This window comes from Eucalyptus grandis, chromosome 3 (assembly GCF_016545825.1).
Source record: "Eucalyptus grandis isolate ANBG69807.140 chromosome 3, ASM1654582v1, whole genome shotgun sequence".
Classification (NCBI taxonomy): Eukaryota; Viridiplantae; Streptophyta; class Magnoliopsida; order Myrtales; family Myrtaceae; genus Eucalyptus; species Eucalyptus grandis.
Window position 1 is genome coordinate 9,084,692 of NC_052614.1, and position 15,370 is coordinate 9,100,061.

Below are 15,370 nucleotides of genomic sequence, written 5' to 3' on the forward strand. Positions count from 1 at the left end.
AAATACATGATTTAAGGAAAACTCATGAACCTTTGTAGATGACATGGTTTAAGGTTGACCATGAACCTTTTTAAAAATCGAAGTTTAAAGATAGACTCGTGAACATTTTAAAAGAGTGGTTTAAGGATGACCCACAAATCGTGTGGTTTAAGAATAGACTCACGAACCTTGTGGTTTAAGGATAACCCACGAACCCCGTGGTTTAAGGATAGACCCACCAACCGTGTGGTTTAAGAATAGACCCACTAACCGTGTGGTTTAAGGATAGGCCCACTAATCATGTGGTTTAGACTGGAAAAAATGTCTCACTGTGTAAAAATAGGTTTCAACTGGATATGATAATCTCATCGTGTATAAACGGGTTTCGACTGGAAAAAAGGTTTCACCGTGTACAAACGGGTTTCGACCAGATGTGATAGTCTCACCATATAAAAATGGGTTTTGATTAGAAGAAATGTCTCACCATGTACAAATAGGTTTCGACCGAATGATAGTCTCATCGTGTACGAACCGGTTTCGATTGGAAGAGAGGTCTCATCGTGTACAAAAGGTTTCGACAGAATAATAGTCTCACCGTGTACAAACGGGTTTCTACTGGGAGAAAGGTCTCACCATGTACAAATGGATTTCAACCGGATGATAGTCTCACCGTGTACAAACGAGTTTTGACCGAATGATAGTCTCACCGTGTATAAACGGGTTTCGACTAGGAGAAATGTCTCACCGTGTACAAACGAGTTTCAACCAGATGATAGTCTCACCGTGTACAAACGGGTTTCGACCAGATTATAGTCTCACCGTGTACAAACAAGTTTCGACTAAGAGAAATGTCTCATCGTGTACAAACGGGTTTCAACTAGGAGAAAGGTCTCACCGTGTACAAACGGGTTTTGACCAGATGATAGTCTCATCGCGTACAAATGAGTTTCGACTAGGAGAAAGGTCTCACCGTGTACAAATGGATTTTGACCAGATGATAGTCTCACCGTGTAAAAACGGGTTTCGACCGGATGCGAACAAGCGTGGTTTATGAATGAACCCACAAGCCATGTGGTTTAGGAAAAGCCACCAACCCCATGGTTTTGAGGATAGACCCACCAACCTTGTGGTTTAAGGATAACCCACGAACCATGTGGTTTAAGGAAAAGCCACCAAACCCGTGGTTTTAATAATAGACCCACCAACCTTGTGATTTAAGGATGACCCACCAACTGTGTGGCTTAGGAAAAGCCACCAACCCCGTGGTTTAAGGATAAACCCACCCACCTTGTGGTTTAAGGATGACCCACGAACCGTGTGGTTTAAGAAAAGCCACAAACCCCGTGATTTAAGGATAAATCCACCAACCTTGGAAATGGCATGGTTTCAGGCTGACCATGAACCTTTGGAAATGGCATGGTTTAAGGCTAACCATGAACCTTTGGCTTTAGGGAAGCACCCACTAACCCCTTGAAATTGCATGGCTTTACTGAAGAATCTTGTCTAACTCAACTTGAGCAAATGTCATTAGAGACGTCATCAAGAGACGTATTGGCAATATTTGCAGCATTAATTGAACAAGCTAATCAAGCTAAGTCCAACTACTTTAGAAGAACATTTGATGTCAATCAGCATCATGTGGCACAAAACTGTTATCTTGTTCAGGGATATATCATCAATCATCAAATTCTCTGAGAGTCAAGTTCTTATCCGAACGGCTACGACTCGTGAAAAAGGCTCATTAAGCATGCCAAACCAGAGCTTCTTAGTCAGAAAGAGTTTCTCACACACTCTTAATAAAATGGTTGCTTGATCCCATCTATTCGCGTGGGAAGTAACTGATTGCTGAGGATATCTCACATAACCCATGTCAAAGGCTTTCAAAACATTTGCGATGAGCACAATCTGATCGATCAAAAAGGTCTTTTGAAAGGACCATAATATAGGCTCGGTTAGGGCTTACACAAAGGAATTATTGCTTTGAGGCCAATAAAGGAACATTTCTCACTATCTTCATCGGGTTTACAAGTCAAGAACTTGGAAGATAAGACAAGATAGAATTACCTCCACTCCTTCAAGCAGTAGCTTCTTTGTGGCATTCTCATTTTCACTCAAACCATCCCAATCAAAAGAGACCAGAAGAGGGTTGTAATGTTGGCTTGGGAAAGACTTGAAAGGTTTAAAATTTTCAAGAGGGTTTTTAAGAGTCAGTGATCATCATGGCATCGTGACTAAGTCACTTGATCTTTCGAAATCATTTGGCTTTTAAAACACAACGCATCTTGAAAGTCCCTTAACTAATCATTTCTACATGGAAGCTTTACTCCTTCCTCTAATTTCCTTTGCACTTGCGATGATTTTTTTATGCACACAATTGGACTTTGATAATTTTTCTTTCACATAGGATGCAGCATTTTGGCTCTCTTTTTTTTTTACGGGCATTGGACTTGCTTTACCAAGCACACTGCTATTCATGCCCCCTAATTTTGTTGAACTTTTGCTCTTTGAACCTTTGAAGCTCTTATGACTTTCGAAATACTTTTCACATTTTCGTAAATGTCAATTGTATGTGGTCAATCCTTAGCCCTTGCCCCGGTGAAGGGAGATGATCACCACTCGGGATTCAGAAATGAACAATCAAGCCCAAATTGGTTAAACCAATAGGTATTAATGTTTTGGTAGAGGAGGAAATGCTCTTCTTCACCTTGGGATGAGTTAAGCTCTGATGAGAATTCTTTTGAAGCTATCATCAGAAGATTGATGCAAGTGGAAGTAATAAAATCTTTCTCAATCTTTCTCTCTACAACACGACCGTAACCTCCTATGCTGCCCCAATGTAGGGTTGTTGTTGACAGGGGCACTTTGAAGGCTCATCATTATTCGGCCCAAAGGGTTAGCAAGAGATTAATGCAATGCTTAGAATTGATGAAGAAAACGCCTTTATCACTTCGATCTTTGTGCTCAATGCAAATGAATCATTTGTCCTAAGAGAATGTCGCTTTTCACTCAACTCTCAAAAGTGTTTGAAGGATGTGTTTGGAAATAGCTTACCTTTCTTCATCCTAAGCACTTCTTGTTTGGCATGGTTAACGTTTTACCTTTCACTCTACCGAGGTCATCTGAGTAGATCAATCTCCATAGGGAAATTTGATTCAAAATGAATAACCCACCAAACAAGAAAACAATTTTGAGATAAAAAGATGTTCAAAAAGTTTGTAGAATTTTTTTTCAATTATTCATTTGTGTGCTCGTCTCTAGGAAAATGCAAAAGGTTCTTTTTTATAATGGAAATTCTCCGTTTTTTTTTTTTTAATTTGAGAAGAAGGGTACTTACCTGCAGCATGGTGACCTAGTAATCCTGTAAAGAATGTAAAAGAATATGTTAGTGCAAAAATCTTTAAGGATTGAAATGTTGGAAACAATACATTATTACCCTTCACTCGCTTTTATCCTTTGAGGGCTAACATCTCTTGGATTCACCATCGTGGATATTTTTGTAATTTTGCATTACCCTTCACTTGCATTTGCCTTTAAGCATTTGATGTCTTCCTACTAAAGGAAAGAAAGAATTTTGTCAAAGACGCTATCAAAATGAGCAATTGGAATCAACACCATTTACCCTTCACGTGTTTCCGTTCTTCAGGTATGAACTTTGCTTGAAGTCGCTAGAATTGATTGGAAAATGGCTATGTGACCCTATTTTATCCATAAAAGCACTTCTTTATTGTATACAACAATTGACAATGTTCAATTCCTACTTTTTTCAAATGCTCTTTCTGAAGAGACATTTAACTGACAAGGAGCTTGAAAATTTTATATATGGATCATGAAATGTGTTTTTCAAGATCTTGCTTTGAAAAGAGAGTGGGTGCTCCCTATTTCTACACTTGGGACATTGTTCTTTAGATGCTTTGCCCCATTTATTGCCTGTAAAGAAAAGATTGAACATTTTATTTCCATACTCGATTGGAAATCATTTAGAACTATACACATCCCTTTATTTTACCTATTTAACAAAAATGGATGAAAGAATGAGTCGTTATATCAAAAGTTCCCACTGGAACGATTACAACCTTACCATCTCAAAGTATCATTTATGGACCAACGCGATAAAGCGACTAAATGAAGAGATAAAATTTTACACAGATCCTTCTCAAAACTCTTTTTTTCAAAAAATTTCGAAGCTAAGGTATAACAACTCAGCTCTAAGGGTCCATTTGAAATACTTCAAGTGTTTTTTTTTTTTGGATAAGTACACTAATGGTGCCATAAGTTGTGTATGGCGCTCACTTTGGTGCCAAAAGTTTCCGTCGGATCACTTAAGTGCCAAAAAATTTCAAAAACGCTCACTTTGGTACCAACGCCAATCTGATCGACCGGAAATCTAATGTGGCATTTTTTTATTAATTTTTTAGGCTGACGTGGCTTGCCGGAGAGCACAATCAACATCTAAACCACAAAAACGACGTCGTTTGGCTTCTTTCCCCCAAATCGAAACCCTAAATCCCCAAATTGAAAGAGAGAGAGAGAGAGAGGGGGGGGAGAGAGGAGGCACGTTGTCTTCTTCCTTGAAGAGCGACACCAGCAGCAAACGACACCAACAGCAACACCAGCAGCGCACCAGTAGCAGCACCAACAATGGCACCAGCAATGGCGGCGGCGACCCACCGGTTGCGGCACCTTCAACCCCTCTTCTTCCTCCTCCTCCTCCGCCTCGCCTCCTATTCTTTCTGCCACTTTTTGTTTGAGCAACAATCTCATTCCCTCCTCGTTCACCTAGTCGAGCATCTACAATGGTGGCCAAGCGACGGTGGCCGGCGTTGGCGGGCGAACAACGGTGGCCGGCGAGCGAGGAGAAACCGTAACCTAATTTCAACCCATGTACGAGCTAAACGGCATCATTTTTGCGAGGTGTCCACGTATAAGAGCAAAACGATGTCATTTCTTGAAGAGGTTCTTATCCTAATTCTAAAGTCGACTTCTTGGCATGATCAAGCGAGCGAAGTCAAGAAGTGTCATCACGCATGACCTGCAAAAAGAAGACAATTTAGTGTGTGAATGCAAAATTGATCTTTCAATGAGGTCGCCTCTTATAGCAAAATCATGATGACGGTACCTGCCCCATAGCCCATATTAGGAGATTTTGGTATTTCACCAAGATTTGTCATAAGAGAAGGGGCATAATAAAAAGATTGATTAGCGGCTATCAATCGAATGTCCATTTTATTCCAAAAGTTTCATATGCAAAAGTGGCATTGAGTTTTGAAAGATTAATTTGTGATTTTTACTCATAGAAAAATGAGATGACTTTTGTTTTGAGAAATCTATACACAAAATGGAGAGAATTTGATTAAAAATGCAATTTCAATTTTATGCCCCAATGTACAATCGCAACTTGAAATTTTTTTTTTTTCAAAATGCAATTTTGAGCCCATAATTAGAAATTTAAATAAAACCATGTGTTCAACAAGGCCAAATCAAAGTATTTAGAACTTGCATTCAGTGTGCACTTACCAAGAGTGATTGCTAGGCATTCGATTAATTTCCGCGAATTTCAAGATGAAAATTCAATTAAAAAAACGAATAAAAAAAAAGAAGAATGATACTCACAAGGGAGACGAATTTACTCTCCTTTTTTTTTTTTTTTTTGCAATTACATAGACATGCACATGGGATGTGGTTTGACTTCTACTCTATACGGCTTAAAATGAAGCCACAAGATCACCAGACCGAACCCACAAGGTCATGGCCAAGTCAGGTTACCCATGACTCCGGCTTCGTCAAAGAACTAACCCGTGTTGCACGGTTGCAGACCAGGGTGGGGACCTTTGACATCAAGAAAGAAATTTCGAAATCAAGATGGGCGACTCGTACTATATGGTTGTAGTCGGAGTGGTATCCATCTCGACACCATCCTAAGAAATCTTATGCGGCCCAGGTCTGACGACGGGTTGTGTGTGCTAGGGTGTAGTGCAATGCAAAGGATACATGCACAACAATTTATAAGCAAACAACACTCCGTACATGTAATATAAACCATACATTCCTACACTTTTCTGCAAGACAAAGGTGAGCAAACACTTCCCTTTATACCTCAAAACTACAAAAACATTTAACACTCGCATTAGAGACGTACCTGATATCCCCCCCTACCAAACAAAAATATTTTTGAATAGTTTAAAACCAAGTCCCCAACGAAGTCGCCAAACTATTGCAGCCTACCCTCAGGGGGAGGGAATAGGTTTAGGGGTATTACCTAAAGGATAAGCCTATGGCCCATGATTAGACACGGGCTCTCCCAAGCTCATACCCCGCGTGATATTGGGATATTTTTTAGGAATTTTGCACAAAAGGAGTCGCCACTAGCCTATTAGGGTCGGCTAGAAACCAAGTGAGGCATGGGAGTGTACCTCACTTCCTACGCAACCAGAGAGTTTAGGGTCCGGGACTTGATTACACTAATTGACCAATTGGTGCCATTTCGGTACCTAATCTTGTTCATTTTAGAATAAAAATATTTTTGTCAAGCAGTTTGGATTATTTTACACTTATCCACTAACATGCGAGGTGATCATGTGGGTGCGTAATCATTGAAGTAACAATCATAACTACCAAGATCCTAATTGCAATAAAATTGAACGCATGCAATTAAACATCCACAAACGTAATTAAATATGCAAATTAAACGTGCTATATAATCAATAAACAAGAAAATAAAGGCATAATTACACTAAAAGGCAAAATACATAGCGATTCCTAACCAAACCCCATCATTTTTTTATTTTTGAAATTTTTTTATTTTTTTAATTTAAAAATAATAATAATTTTTTTTTTTTCGGGCAAGACCGGGTTCGATCCGGTCTAACCCGATCGAGGTGGGTCATCGGACTCGCTCGGGTTCGGCTCGCCCAAAATACAAGGCCCAACCAGCCTTGGTCGGGCCTTTGTCTGGATTGGGCCCGAGCCTGGCGGTTTGGGCCCAACCGATAGGCCCAACCTCTACTTCCCCCATGCACAGGCCCGCGACCTAAATCGGCCCACAAGCCCACAAGCCCACAAGCCCAAATCCGGCCCTAATTCGCGCCCAACCTAGCTCCTAAATCGCACCCGATTCCTAAGAGAACCCTACTCGAATCCGACCTGGCTTCGACCCAACTTCTAACCTTCTTCTTTAAGGGCTCTACGTTGATGGCAGCGGCAATGCGCGAGCGGTAGCGGCCATGGGCGGTGAGGGGTAATGGCGCTTGGGCAAGCCGGCTCGACGATGCTCATGACGTAGGCATTGCAACAACGTCGGGTTAAAGCAGGGCAATGTTCATAGGTCCCCCGAGGGGCAGCAGGGTGGTAGTGAGTAGCTGGAGTTGTGGGTGCTACAACAGGGGCGCAGAGGCAGTGACCAGCAGAAGGATCGAGTTGTTTGCGTGATCGGTAGCAGCGGTGGGCTCTGCGAGTCTGCGTTCAGAGGGCAGTGGCGGCATCGCAGCTTCAGGCAGAGGAAGGTACGACAGCAGGGGCGACGATGCTTAGGCGAGCTGTTGCGGTGTCAGCAACAGAGGGTGGAAGCAGTGATGGCAGGCGAAGGTGCAGCGTCAACGACGCCTCCTCTGGTTTCTCTCTCTCTTCGACTTTTCCCTTTTCAGTCCCCTCTCCTCTCTCTCTGAATCTCTCCCCTTTGTTGTGCCTCTGCTCTTCTCCCTTTCTACTTCAGATTTGGGTTCCAGGGAAGATGGCGGCGAACGACATCAATAGGGTGGCTCATCGGCGACGATGACGGTGGCCTAGAGGCTCCTTCTCCTCCTGTTCACGCCCCTTTTGTCTTTTTCTCTCTCTTTGTCCACTCTCACGTCTCTCTCACTTGTCTTCTCTGTTGCTGTCGTTCCCCTCTACTTCTGCTTTTTGCTATATTTCCTTTTCTTTTGCTACAGGTTCATGCGAGACCGGCTGGAGGAGGACGAAGGCTGGCGTGGGCCGAGCCAAAAGGTAAACAGGCTTGGGCCACTTAGAGGAAAGAGAGGCGGGTAGCGAGCCGGGCCAATGCCAGATCCGGCCCAACCCGACCTCTAGACCTTCTTTTTTTTCTTTTTCTTTTCTTTTTCTTTTTTTTTTTTTTTTTTTTTCTTTTTTTTTTTCTGTTTTGTTTTTTTTTTTTCTCTCTCTCTCTTTCTTTCTCTTCTCTTTTTTTTAGTGACTAATTTCTAATTTTGTATGTAATTGAGTCATAAATAAAATAATAAAATTTAGGTGTCAACAGACGCCATGTAGGGTTGGTTCATGTGTGAAAGGGTGAGAGTTGGTGTGACAGTCGACCAAGGCACTAATTTGATTTTTCGTCGTTTTGGTACCTGTGTTGGTAGTCGAGCCCTCAAGATTTTCACGACAATTGAGAGTCACCAATGTGTCGAGTGGGTTCATTGTGGCTCGAAGAAAATCGACCACGAGTCAATTGCCCTAAAAAGTTCTGAAAACTACCGGTGAGTCTAGGTCACACTAAAAGCACGCCGGAGTGAAATTAACCGTCGATTTGAGTCGATTTCGAAATCGAAAGTTCGGTGATGTCACAAGCTATTTTAGGAACGTCAACTCGCCTCTCGAGAGGATTTTTCGGAGGTCCCGAGATTTTTACGGAAATTGGTTCGGACGTCGTGGAAATTTGGCCGAAGTTCAGATTGGCTAAATTAATGGGAAATTTGACTTTCGGGTTGAGCTGTGTGTGTCGGAGATTTATAGAAAATTTCTTGAGATTTTTCTACATCAAAATGGACCTCAATTTGGAGAGATTGGAATTGAAATTTAGTTCGCACTTAGTTAAAATCGAATCTTGAGATGGGGGCGTGCATCATTGGTATCAATTTGGATTTTTGGTGGATTATTGAATGAGGAAAAATGCAGAGACGATCAATGAATGATCAATTGAATTTGTGAGAATCAAATGAGATGGAATCGAGAGAATGGTTGTGCGATTTCTTAAGCCATCTCCCCCCCAATTCGTGTCTGCACCTGCCCAACATTTGGGCCAAATTTAGGCTTTCTGTAGAAGAATGCGTGAGAGGTCGGGTGTGGAAATAGAAATTATGCATGGCTGAGAATTGTTTTTGGGAGATATTTTGTAAAATATCAAGCTTAAGGGGCCCTCACCCCTCATCCTCTTCCCCAAGCTGCCGTGGATTACTTCTCCTCTCTCTCTCTCACCAAAGAAGCCTACGAATTCCAGCAAAGTGTTTCTCCATTTTCGTTCATCCCTCTGCCACACGAACAGTCCATTTCAACAAAAAGAATTGACTGGCTTTGACGCCAAGATCCCACCGAAGCCCTCAACTCCACTCGTCCATCTTCCACTTCGCTGTACCAGTCGGCAATTGAGTTGAAGACGCCGAGGCAGCAACCGAAGCTGCTCCATCTTCCACGCCCTTTTTGTCAGCACAGCCACGACGTCCAGAGAAGCCAGGCGCTTCTCCACACGTCATCTCGGTCAAATTCTCCACCGAGCGAAGCACTTGAAGACCAAAGCCAGCACTGAAGGAAGCCACCAGCGTCTCTCTTCAACCACGCGTCCACGATCCAGTCAACGGCGCACTCTCCTCCACCGTTTGTTGACTGAAGAAGCACCGCCCCCAACGTCTTTAATCTCTGCCACGTCCTAGTCAACGAAGCAGTTTCTTCGACGCTGCTTTTCCCTCCATCGTCCACGCCAGCATGCCCCATCTTGGTCAAATTCCCACCCAGCGAAGGCTTCGTTGACCAGCAGTATCCACCGAAGCTCCAGTGGCCACGGATTACAGCATCTTCGTCCATCCATGGCGTGTCTTCAATTCACGCTCGAGCGGCCTTTGCTGCTTCTGTCCGGCCCACCAGCTCACGCAAATCAGTGAGCCCAGCAGTAGTTCCAGCGAACTGGAAGCCCATCTCATTTGAAGCCCACTTAAATTGCAGCTCAGCCACTTCAGTTCAACGTGCAGCCCATTTGTCTTCAAGCCCAGTCGAAATTCATTAGCTGCAGTCCAATTCCAAGCCCGCACCAATTAAAGCCCAACAGTGGGCCCAATTCTAGTAAATCAAATTGAAGCCCTTTTTTCAGCAAGCCCAATTCAACTTGGGTCTGGCCCAAAAGCAAGAACAAATCTCAGTTGGGCTGAGATTTGTTGGGCCAAGTCCAAGGCCCGGTCCAAGCCCGCCGGTGTTGTCGAAAATCCGATTTCGGCCGCCGTCGTGTCGCCGTTGCGGTGATTCGATCCCCGCTTTTGATCAAGTGAGTTTTACTCACTAATGCTTTATTAGTTTGCTAATTATGCCTTAGGGTTGGTTAGATTTAATTACATGCACTTAGGTGGTTAGATTAGGTTAGAACAATTAAATTAGTGACTTGAGGATGCATGTTAGGTGGTTAGACCTAGCTATTATCAAGTAGAAATGTTTGGTTATTTATTGAATGTATCTCGGGATTTTTCCCGACCCGTTTGGCTCCAATAAGGCAATATGGGCCTAAATTGGATTTTTAATGTTTATTTATTTATTTTCAGAAATTTATTTATTTAATTAATTATTTTTCCGGAAATTCAACCGGGATGGCCGGTGACCGGAAGTTCGTGCCGATTGTCGTGGTGCAGTCCGTTTATTTAATTGAGCTTCAATTTTTATGGAATTGAATTTATTGTGGAATTTTAGGAATTGTCCTAAATTGTTTGTTATTGAGTATTTGATTGGTAATGGCTAAGCATGGATATATAGCGCCATGCGTTGATGGGCTATTTAGTAGGGAGAATGGTGAGACCAATCAGGTACGATATTATTGGACAAACGTGGTTCGGTGATTGGAAGTATCACTTTGGCAAAAACGGGCGCCTTAAAACGCACGTAAATGACTTATAGACAAACGTGGTTCGGTGGTTATGGGAATATCACTGGTGAAAACGGCGCCTTAAAGAACGCACGATGTTGTCTATAGCCGATGTCACCTTGGCGAAAACGGCGCCCTTGAAAGGACACGTGGTTCGGTGATCAAGGTTATCACTGGTGAAAACGGCACCTTAAAGAACGCACGGTGTCGGTGATCGGTATGTCATTGGCGAAAACGACGCCCGAGAAACACATGTGATTTGGTGAATGAGTACACCACTGGGAAGTCGTGGTATGAGTGGGAATGACCAAGAAAGTTCTGGCGACATGTAATCGACTTAGTCGATTGACCAGTGCTTGATCGGATGTCGTGAATTGTTTGAATATCTGTGTTTAACCTTGAATTGCAGGTTGGAACTGAGGCCAAGGTAAGTCCTTTGACTCGTGTTGTGCTTAGGCAACCGTATGGCATATTAGTTTACTAATCGAGTCGTAGGGGGTAGGACTCGCTAAGACGTGGTCTCATTGGTTATTGAATAACCATTTCAGGACCCTGAGGAGAATCTAAGGAAGAGGAACCTGAAGAGGAGAAAGACTTTTGAAGAAGAAGATGATCCAGAGAGGGATCTTAAATATAACCCGGATGTGGATTGAGATCCCATCCCTTTTGTGAACCCTGTCTTGGTATAGATAGGAGTGAGACTTTTATGCTGTAAATAGTATTGTAAATATACTATGAGTGGTGATGTTAATGAAAGTGTGGTTGTGAATTTCAATATGAAAAATATGGCCTGCTTTCCTATCCCATTGTTTTATTGTCTGGGGATTTATAACTGCTTCCGCATGTGCTTAATAAAAAGAAAGGGTCGGCGATACATAGTCCTGGGATATCGCATTCTAAAATCGACCAAGTAGAAGGATGTACGCGCAGCCGAGGATCGGGGCGTGACAGTTGGTAATTGCCTTAGCATTGTCACCAGTTTTTCTTCTCTCTATCAAATGGAGGCTCCATTAATTGAACCACAACGGCAGCTTTACTTGGGAAGTCAAATGGCTGAAATTCACTTCTTCTTTTTTTAGGGCATCGGCCTTGTTTTTATCAGGCACACTGCTTTTTCATGCCCTTAGTTTTTTTAATTCCAATTTTCTCATCTATAGACATTGACCTTACTTTTATCAAGTACGTTGCTTTTTCATGCCCCTAGTTTTTCATTCTTGTTGTTTGAAAAACTGGCCTAGGCAAGTTCAAACAAAACACTGCTACTAGACTCTTGGGTCTTCATCTTCAGTCAGCACTCCGAATCATGCTGGTTAAATGGTAGTAATTTCTACTCAACCTTAATGGGAGAGTGATATTACAAACTCAATTAGGCTGTACAATGGATACAAGTGCCTAGGATAGAGAGAAAATCGCTCTTCATCATTCTATGACACTTAAATTATTGTGAGTGTTCAATATGCAATAAAGACACCCAAAGATTGATGCAAATGCGAGCGAAAAAATTTCTATCCCCTTTCTCACCTTGTGATGCCGCCTCGCCTCTACTCTGCTCTAGTGTGGGGTGGTTCTTGATAAGGGTATGAAAGAAACTTCATAAGTGTATGGGGCTCAGTAATGGATAACCTATGGTGTTTAGGGTAGAGAAGTGAAATGCCCCTCATTACCTTGGTTATCATACTATTCACGAGAGAACCCTTTACCTTGTAGACATGGAATTTTCTACACTCATCTCACAAGTGTATAAATAGGGGATGGTGTGTAGGATATGGCTTGCATTTCATCATCCTGATGCACCTTATTTAGCATGCTTGATCAATCTCATATCCTTCAGTTAGCTGTCTATATTGATAATCCTTAGTAGAATCAGTGATTTAGATGAACAAAATCATTATGCAAAATCTGTTTGGAAAAGGCATGGAGTACTTTAAATGTGAGGGATTTTGTACTCCTAAAACAAATAATTGATTTTACTCAAAAACTTTATTAACAGCATTAGAGATATTTATTTAACATAATTGTATTTATAAATATGTTAAATTATGAACATCAAAGGAGTTATTCACAAATGGGTGTTGACAAATTGTCCCTATTTAATAGGGAGATGACACAAGAATGATCAGCCGAGGTTGGGAATCTAATCATTGATTTACCAAGCACCTTTGTTTTTGCCCATGCAAAAAAGAGTATGCAAAAATAGATCAATCAATAGGGCCAAAATCAAATGTGAGTTGAGGCCTAAAGGATTTCTGTCATTTACCATGGCAATACTCGGAACGCTATTTCACTTAGGAGAGCTTATCTGAGTCTGACGTGCCTCTCATTAACTTGTTATCCGTATCTTTGACTATCGGGTGATCCTACAACAGATAAAAGGGAACATGTTAGTCAAGGCTCTTTGAGGAGTTGAACAACTGGGGGCGATACAACATTACCCTTCCTTGGTTTGGTTAATGATTTAATAGACTTGAAGTTTGAGAAGGACACGAAGTCCTACATCTCTCGTTTCGTTAGGTCAATTATTCTCTCATTTTTGCAATTGCAGGAAAGCAAAAAAAAAATATTAATTTTTACACATGGCAACTAGCTGCCATGTTCAAGGATCGAACCCTGCAGTCACATCTGGACCCCTTCAATCCCCATAGCACCGGGCCGAGGTGCTGGTGGTGCTTGTAGGGCACTTCTTTTTTTATTTAACTAAACCCACTCAGGGGCGACATGTCTTTTTACACTAAATTAGGTGAATTCGATATAGGTCACTCTCATGTGTCTACTTGGCCAGTATTGATTTGCTCAAATTATTCCATTGAGTTTGGTTCTTGGATCCCAATGCTTTCTGTGAAATAGATAAACTATGTCAAAGCAATGTCAGAGAGGGGGAATATTGGAAATGATACCAAATTACCCTTCTTCTGAGTTTGTATTTGATAACTCCTAGGGATATTCGAATGTCGATGATAGCCATTTTGGCTTGACGCAGTTCGACATCTCTTTTGATTGGCCCTTCTCATTCGTGGCCATGTATGCACGATTGATGGTCGTTGCTTCATCTTCAACGCCTTCAAACTGTGGAATTTTTCTCCTATCTTTAATCATATGAACATTAGTAGCCTTGGGCAAAGTCATGTACCTCAAACTTTCATGGAATCTGAGATGGACAATCAAAACCTCCAATTTTTTTATGGCAATCACTTCTCGAGAGAGTACACGTCTGGAACAAGAAGTGAGATTTCCAAATTCTAAAGTCGTCATTTGGAATAGGGGGCTAAAGATCACTTCGACTATCTGGATTTTCTCCCTATTGACAGTAGCCAATTCAAAGGAAGAGAAAGAATTCATTCCCTATATTTCTAGGCTTGTCAAAGCTAAATATCCCATCAATGAGACTGCAATGTCTAGCCTCTTGGGGTATGTCTTGCAAATGAGACATTGCTCAAACTTGAGGCAAAGTTGTGCAGATGCAAGGCGGAGTGCAATAGAGCTCCAGGGATGGTTCGCAAAAGGCTGAGAACAACATGGTGGAGGATTCTCAGGCTGCCCTGTCCCTAAGCTATTACGATTGGAAATTATATGCTTGTGCCTATTACATCCTATCTTTCATTTCATGTAAATAGAAGAGAAATGACGTCATTATGTTCAGGAAATAAGATATACCCTTTTTGAGATGGGATGATGTTTTCTTTTATCCCTGTTTTCTTTAATAAGTGTTTTAGAATCTGACAAGTTCACATGACATGCCAATTTCGAATGCCCCCTGTCATGCCAAGTAAATGGGATGATGCTCTGAGATACGAAGTGAATAAGTCAAAAACATAAACAAGATCTTGCTTTGAAAAAAAATTTGGCAATGAAATATTTTTTGTTTTCAAAAGTATATATATGGGGGGGGAGGAAGCATGAGGAAGCCTAGTCCTTAGTATTCTCCTTAGAAGATATTTTCTTCTCATGGTTGGATAGCACCATCGGGCCAATTTGGAGTACCACCTCATGCTCTCAAAATATTAGAACTGTACATTATGAGTGAAGTTAAATTGCTGGAATGGAAAATGCAACAATAACATACTAGACAGGATAGAAAATAGATCATAAAAACAACCAAAACTTATGAAAACTCATATGAAAAGGAGCACTTTGATAGTGTTGATCCTGAAATCAAGTGCCTTTGAGTTCTTTGCCTTTAGCAGACTCGAAATATTCGCATGAGAAGACCACTTCATTGAAGTTACGGAAGTGCAATCCATGCAACCAAAAACGATACTTGCGGGGTAAAGCCTTTATGAATAGCTTCATCATTTCTTCTTCAGGCCGGTTGAGGGTTGGTTTGCATCATGAAGACCTCCCACCTTTCTGCATATGCTTGGAAATCCTCCATTGGTCTTCTTTTGATACGAACCAAATATTCGCACGAACCAAATATTCGCAAGGCAGTTCAATTCCAATCTGGCTTTGTTATTGATGCAAGAATGCGGAAAACAACTCATTCCAATCCCTCATGAGGTAAATCCTTGCCATGAAGAACCATTGCAATGCTGGCCCTGTAAGACTTTCTTGGAAGGCCTG